The sequence below is a fragment of the Dioscorea cayenensis genome, chromosome 19, assembly GCF_009730915.1.
Source record: "Dioscorea cayenensis subsp. rotundata cultivar TDr96_F1 chromosome 19, TDr96_F1_v2_PseudoChromosome.rev07_lg8_w22 25.fasta, whole genome shotgun sequence".
Classification (NCBI taxonomy): Eukaryota; Viridiplantae; Streptophyta; class Magnoliopsida; order Dioscoreales; family Dioscoreaceae; genus Dioscorea; species Dioscorea cayenensis.
Genome location: NC_052489.1, coordinates 21,811,600 through 21,817,599, shown reverse-complemented (window position 1 = coordinate 21,817,599; position 6,000 = coordinate 21,811,600).

The following is a 6,000-nucleotide window of genomic DNA, read 5'->3' as shown; positions in this document are numbered from 1 at the left end:
AACCCCCTCCTCAAACATGGGTTTTTTAAAAACCCTTCCTTTACCTTACCTCTAAAAACCTCAATTCAAGCAATGCCTAAAGGAGATTATTCAATGAAAGTTGTCTGCAACTATATTAGAGAAAAGAGAGAGCTTTATCATAACTAAAAAGAGACTGCAGAATTGAGGGAGTTTTTTCATACAACTTGTTCTTAATTAATTTGGCACTGCTGAGAAAAATATAGATCAATGTTTCTTCCAATGTAGTTTTTCAAATATTGTATTGAAAAAGTGTTTAAATACTTGTAATATAAGATGAAGTGTGTCAAATTGGCATACAGAAGTCTCTTGGTTTACAAGAAGAGTAGTAGGTAAAAGTTTAATTAGAAAAATATGGAAATGTACTATATATGGCTACTAAGTATTTTATGTGGCAAGCTATAAATTTGCAAGTATTTTAGCATAAAAAGTAGCTTTTAATGAAGTTTTTGCACATATTAAAATTCCATTATGCTAGAATTATACACTCTGAATAGTAGAGAAAGAGACTCACCCATGTTTGGGTATACATCAATGGGAGTACTGAGGGAGGATTATGGAGTAAACGTGGCTATTTTGAACCGAAACCATGGAACCGAACTGGAACCGAACCGGAACCGTCAAAACCGTAACCGTCCAAAAATCGAAACCTGAACCTTCATACAAGGTTCGATTACGGTTTTAGAATTTGAAAACCGTGGAACCGCCGGTTCAACTGCCGGTTGAACAGGCGGTTCCAACCGCCGGTTGAACCGGCGATTCAACCGAAGGTTTAAAACGGAGGTTCAAACCGGTGGTTCAACAGCCGATTCAACCTTCGGTTCACGTTAAATCAAAATATCATTTATTTGAAAATAATACCTTAAATTTTCTTTTAATATATTATTTTGGATATTGTTTATTTTTTATATTTATATTTAATAGAGCATAATATTATTAAAATTAAATTTTGGATTTATGTTATTATTAAGAATCACAATTAAATTAAAAAAAAATTAAACATCATAAATCAAATATAAAAAATAATATCATAATAATTTACTAGTGTTAAGCCAGAAAAAGATAAACTTATATTAAAAATAATATTTGCACCGGCATAGCTGTGAACTTGTGATTCTTGTGAACTTGTGATGATTCTTATAATATCTTTGAAATTTGAAACTTAACCAAGTATATAAGTATGTCGTTACTCAAACTTTTAAAAACAACAAATTAAATCTAAATTTTAAAATTTATTTATAAATTATCTCATTATGATGATTTTCCCATTATATTTGAAAGTGCATAATATTATCAAAATTAAATTTTGGATTTATATTAAGAATCGTAATTAAATTAAAAAAATAAAATATTATAGAACAAATATAAAATATAATCTCTTAATAATTTGTTAGTGTTAGCCTGTTAGGTCCGAGATAATCATTTACCAGACAATTTACCTATTATCTATGTTTATGGTGATTATCTAAACATAATACTTTAATTGTGATGATTTTGATAATATGTTTGAAAATTGAAACTTAACTAATTATATTATTAGTTTGTTACTCAAATTTTTAAAACAACAATCTAAATTTTAAAAATTATTTATAAATTCTCTCATTATTATGATAATTCTATCATTATATTTGACACTTGACCGTGCATAATATTATCAAAATAAAATTTTGAATTTATATTAAGAATCATAATTAAATTAAAAATTAAATATTATAAAACAAATATAAAAAATATATGTTATGTATTTCATGATAAATATTATTTTTTTCAATCCTTTAAACATTTAAAACTCTTGCTCATTAAATAATCTTTATATTATAAAATGGGACTCACAATTATTTCATACAACTTATTAACATTTATATTTTCATTAAAACATATTTATTTAATAAAATCTTAAATTGTTTTAATAAAATTATTATATAATATATTTACAAAATTAAAATTCAAACTTCAAAAACTTGTCAAATAACCCCGATGCCGGAGTTACAACCCCAATGCTGGGGTTGTAACTCCGATGTTGGGGTTACAACTTACAAGTTACAATCTCATAACAACTAAATATTTTTCTTTAAAAATATTATCTTTAAATATTTATTAAAATATAATATTTATCATGAATAGATCATGAATTTATATAAAATAAACATGAATATACATAAATTTGCCTGATTTTGTTCATGATTAATTAAAGATACATTAAATGCAAAGGACCGAGTCTAATGAACATTTGAACCGGTGAACTTGAACCAATCAGGTTTGAAAACTTTGATTAGTTTGATACTTTGAACGGGGGAACTTGAATAGTTGAACGGGTGAGCTTGAACCGATTAGGTTTTTACTTTTTTTTTTATTTCTCTGTTAGTCTCAAAAACTGAAAACCCTAAATCTATCTCCTGGGTGGTGGCGAGGCAAAAATAAGGGAGAAGCCGCCGAGATGGTGGAGGCATGGAGCCATCAGCCATAGAGGAGGTGGGGAGGAAGAGGAGGAGAAGCAGGTTTGATTTCTTTCCCTGTCAGCCGTAGAGGAGGTGGGGAGCAAAAATAAGATTTAATCTCTTTCCCCGTTTTGGTTTGATTTCTAGACTTGTAATGCTGGAATCCAGTGGAAGTTTTGAGCATTTTCTTGTTTTTTTCTTTTTTATAATCTTTTTCTTTTTTTTAGTGGAGGTTATCATCATCTATGATTCTATGTTTTGATAATCTTTCTCTTTAGATCTTGTTTGTTAATTAGAGATTTATTTACAATGGGCAGTGACTTGGTGAGTTCTGTCAGTGTTCTTGGTTGATAATTCGGATGTCGAGCCGTCGAGGCTCTCCATGGAGATTTCTGATGGTGAAGTTGCTGACGAGGAGTTCTTGGATGAAGGGGAGTGTTAGCTACTCATCCTGCAGAAGGGATGCAAGCGCCGGCGACCAGCATGGTCGATGACTCATGAGTCATGACTCGATGATCTTGTAATTATTATTAATTCTTGTATAATTGTAACTCTGTTCGCCTGTTCCTATATATGTAATGTAACTCTGTAGACTGTATTCATTTATTCAATGAGAATAAAAAAAATTGCCAACGGTCTAAAATTGGCCCGTTGCTGAACGGGCCGATATTGGACCGTTGGCAATTTGGCAGTTGGCATAATTGGCCATCTGCCAAAGCAGCTGTCTACTTTAAGCAACGGTCAGCCATATTGCTGACCGTTGCATTTTATTTATTTATTTAGTTTTATAATTTACATCCTTCTCCAAATCTCCAATTCTTTGGTTATAAATACCTCACTCCACCATCCAATTCACTCACACTAAATTTCTCTCAATTGATAATTGCTCTCAAGCTTCAACCTCTAATTCTCTAGCATTCATAATTCAAACAAAAAAAAAAATGGCAAGCTCCGGAAGTGGTTTTGGTGAGAGTCGTGAGATAGAACATTCAACCCAAGGAAGCGAAAGTAATTTACCACCGTCATCACAACCGGAAGGGGAGGCAAGTGGGAGAGATTCCAATTCCGACATCTTCAAAATTCATTTCAAAAAGACGGCGAAAGGAGATGGCAAGTTTGATGTTTCTTGTAATTATTGCAATAAAGTTTACAAATATTCGAAAGGAGGTGGCTATGGGACTTTCACCAAACATTTGCAAACAAAGCATCCACTTAAGGTCGGATTAAGCAAAGGACAATCTCAAATGACCGGGTTTGCCTCTCCTTCTAACTCTACTCAATTATTTCATTATAATGAAAATGAATGTAGAACTGGATTAGCTTCGATGGTTTCTATTGATCATTTATCATTTAACTTTGGTGAAAAAAATTGGGTTTTTAATAATTTTTTTGTCAAAAATTATTTAAATCCTAGTTTCAAAAAAATTCCTAGAAATACTTTGAAAAGACATCTTTTGAAACTATATAAAAAACGTAAAAGTGAATTAATACAATATTTTCAAAACAATAATGTTCATGTTTCTCTTTGTAGTGATATTTGGAGTGATCATTGGTGTGAACATTCTTATATGGGTTTAACTTGTCATTGGATTGATGAAAATAATGTTTTACAAAAACGATTACTTGCATATAGATGTTTTGATGATAGACATACCGCCGAAAATATTTGTAAAATGATTTTAGATATTTTGCAAGAATATCGATTGGTTAATAGAGTTTTTTCAATTTCTTTTGATAATGCATCGGCTAATACCGCCTCCATTTTTGAGTTAAAAAGAACTTGTCAACCGAATTTTGGTGGAAATTTTTTTCATGTACGTTGTGCATGCCATATTTTAAATTTATGTGTACAAGATGCTTTGGCTCATGAACTCAATCAACATATATCTCCAATAAGAAAAGTAATTTCATATATTTGGGTGCATCCACAAGTTATGAAAGAATGGGCAAAGTATTGTAAACAAAATGGAATGAAACCAAAACATTTTTCTAAAGATGTTTCTACTCGTTGGAATTCCACGTTTAAATTACTTGATCAATCTTATGAGTATAGAAATTTATTGTGTTCTTTTGCATCTATTTATATTAAACATCATACACTTTTGCCAACCCAATGGGAAATATGTTCTACTATTTTAGATATTTTTTTGTGTTTTTAATGATGCTACTTATACATTTAGTAGTGTATACAAACCAACTTCTCATCAATTTTTAATTGAAGCCATAAATATTAGTGGTGCTTTAATGGAAGGACTCAAACATCCTCCTATTTATGATGCAATTTATGGCATGAGAGAAAAGTGGTTGAGTTATTATAAAACTATTCCCGATATTTATCTTACTACTATGATTTTTGATCCTAGATGTAAATTTGAAGGTTTAGTAGAGATGTTGAATACTTATTATTTTGATTTGTTGGGGTTTAATGATGAAGACATTGATGTAATGTTAATAGTTAGTAGAATTAGAACTTTGTGTAATGAGTTATGTGAGACATTTTCTTCACCTTCTACTCATGATGAAGAAGCGGAGCCTCCACTACCTCCATCATCCTCCAAATTCACAAAATGGGGTAACAAAATTTTAGAAAGGAGGAAGAGGCCTAGAACATCTGGCACATATTCGGAGCTTGAAGTTTATTTAACAACAGTTTTTGAGTTTGGTGATGATACAGGTCCAAATTTTTCAATTTTGGAATGGTGGAGTAGGCACATAGAGACTTTTCCTACTTTAGCCAAGATTGCTAAACAACTCCTTGCAGTTCCAGCCTCAACCGTGGCAGTTGAACAAACATTTAGTAATGGAGGCAATATTTTAGATGAAAGATGATCAAGGTTAGGTCCAGAATCATTGGAAGCACAAACTTGCCTTGATGATTGGGAAAGAGCTAGGCTACGAAGTCAAGATGACCTTATACACTCATCATCATCAGACGAGTGGGTAAATGATGGCTCAGGTACAACAACGGCGGCTTCTAGTTCCAACTCCTCCAATGATGATGCAAGCAATTAGACATTATGAAAATATGGAAAATATGTATAATAAAAATAAAAGAAGAACTACGTGGGCTTTGATTCCTCTAGAGGATACGTAGGCAACTTGATATAATTAAGTTCAAGCCCTTTATTTTTTTTTATTTCTTCCCCTATTGTACTTTTATTGCAAAATATCGTTTTGAATTATTAATACTTTTATTTTTTTAATAAAATATTGTATTAAATTAATTCTAGTATTTTTTGTGTTCATTTAATTTGAAATATTGAATTATTTAGTTTAACAAAAAAAAAACATGAACCGTTTGAACCGTCAAACCAGAACCATTGAACTGAACCACCAGAACCGGAACCGGAACCGAACCGCCATGAACCTTGCCTAGGCGGTTCGGTTCCGGTTCAAAGGTTTTTGAAATTGGAACCGGCGGTTCCTGAACCGTGGTCATGTCTATTATGGAGGGAGTGAGACTCACCCATGTGAGTGAGTCTCACTCACCACATAATTGGGGGGATTGTAGGGAGATTGGGCAACTTTAATATGAAAATGACTA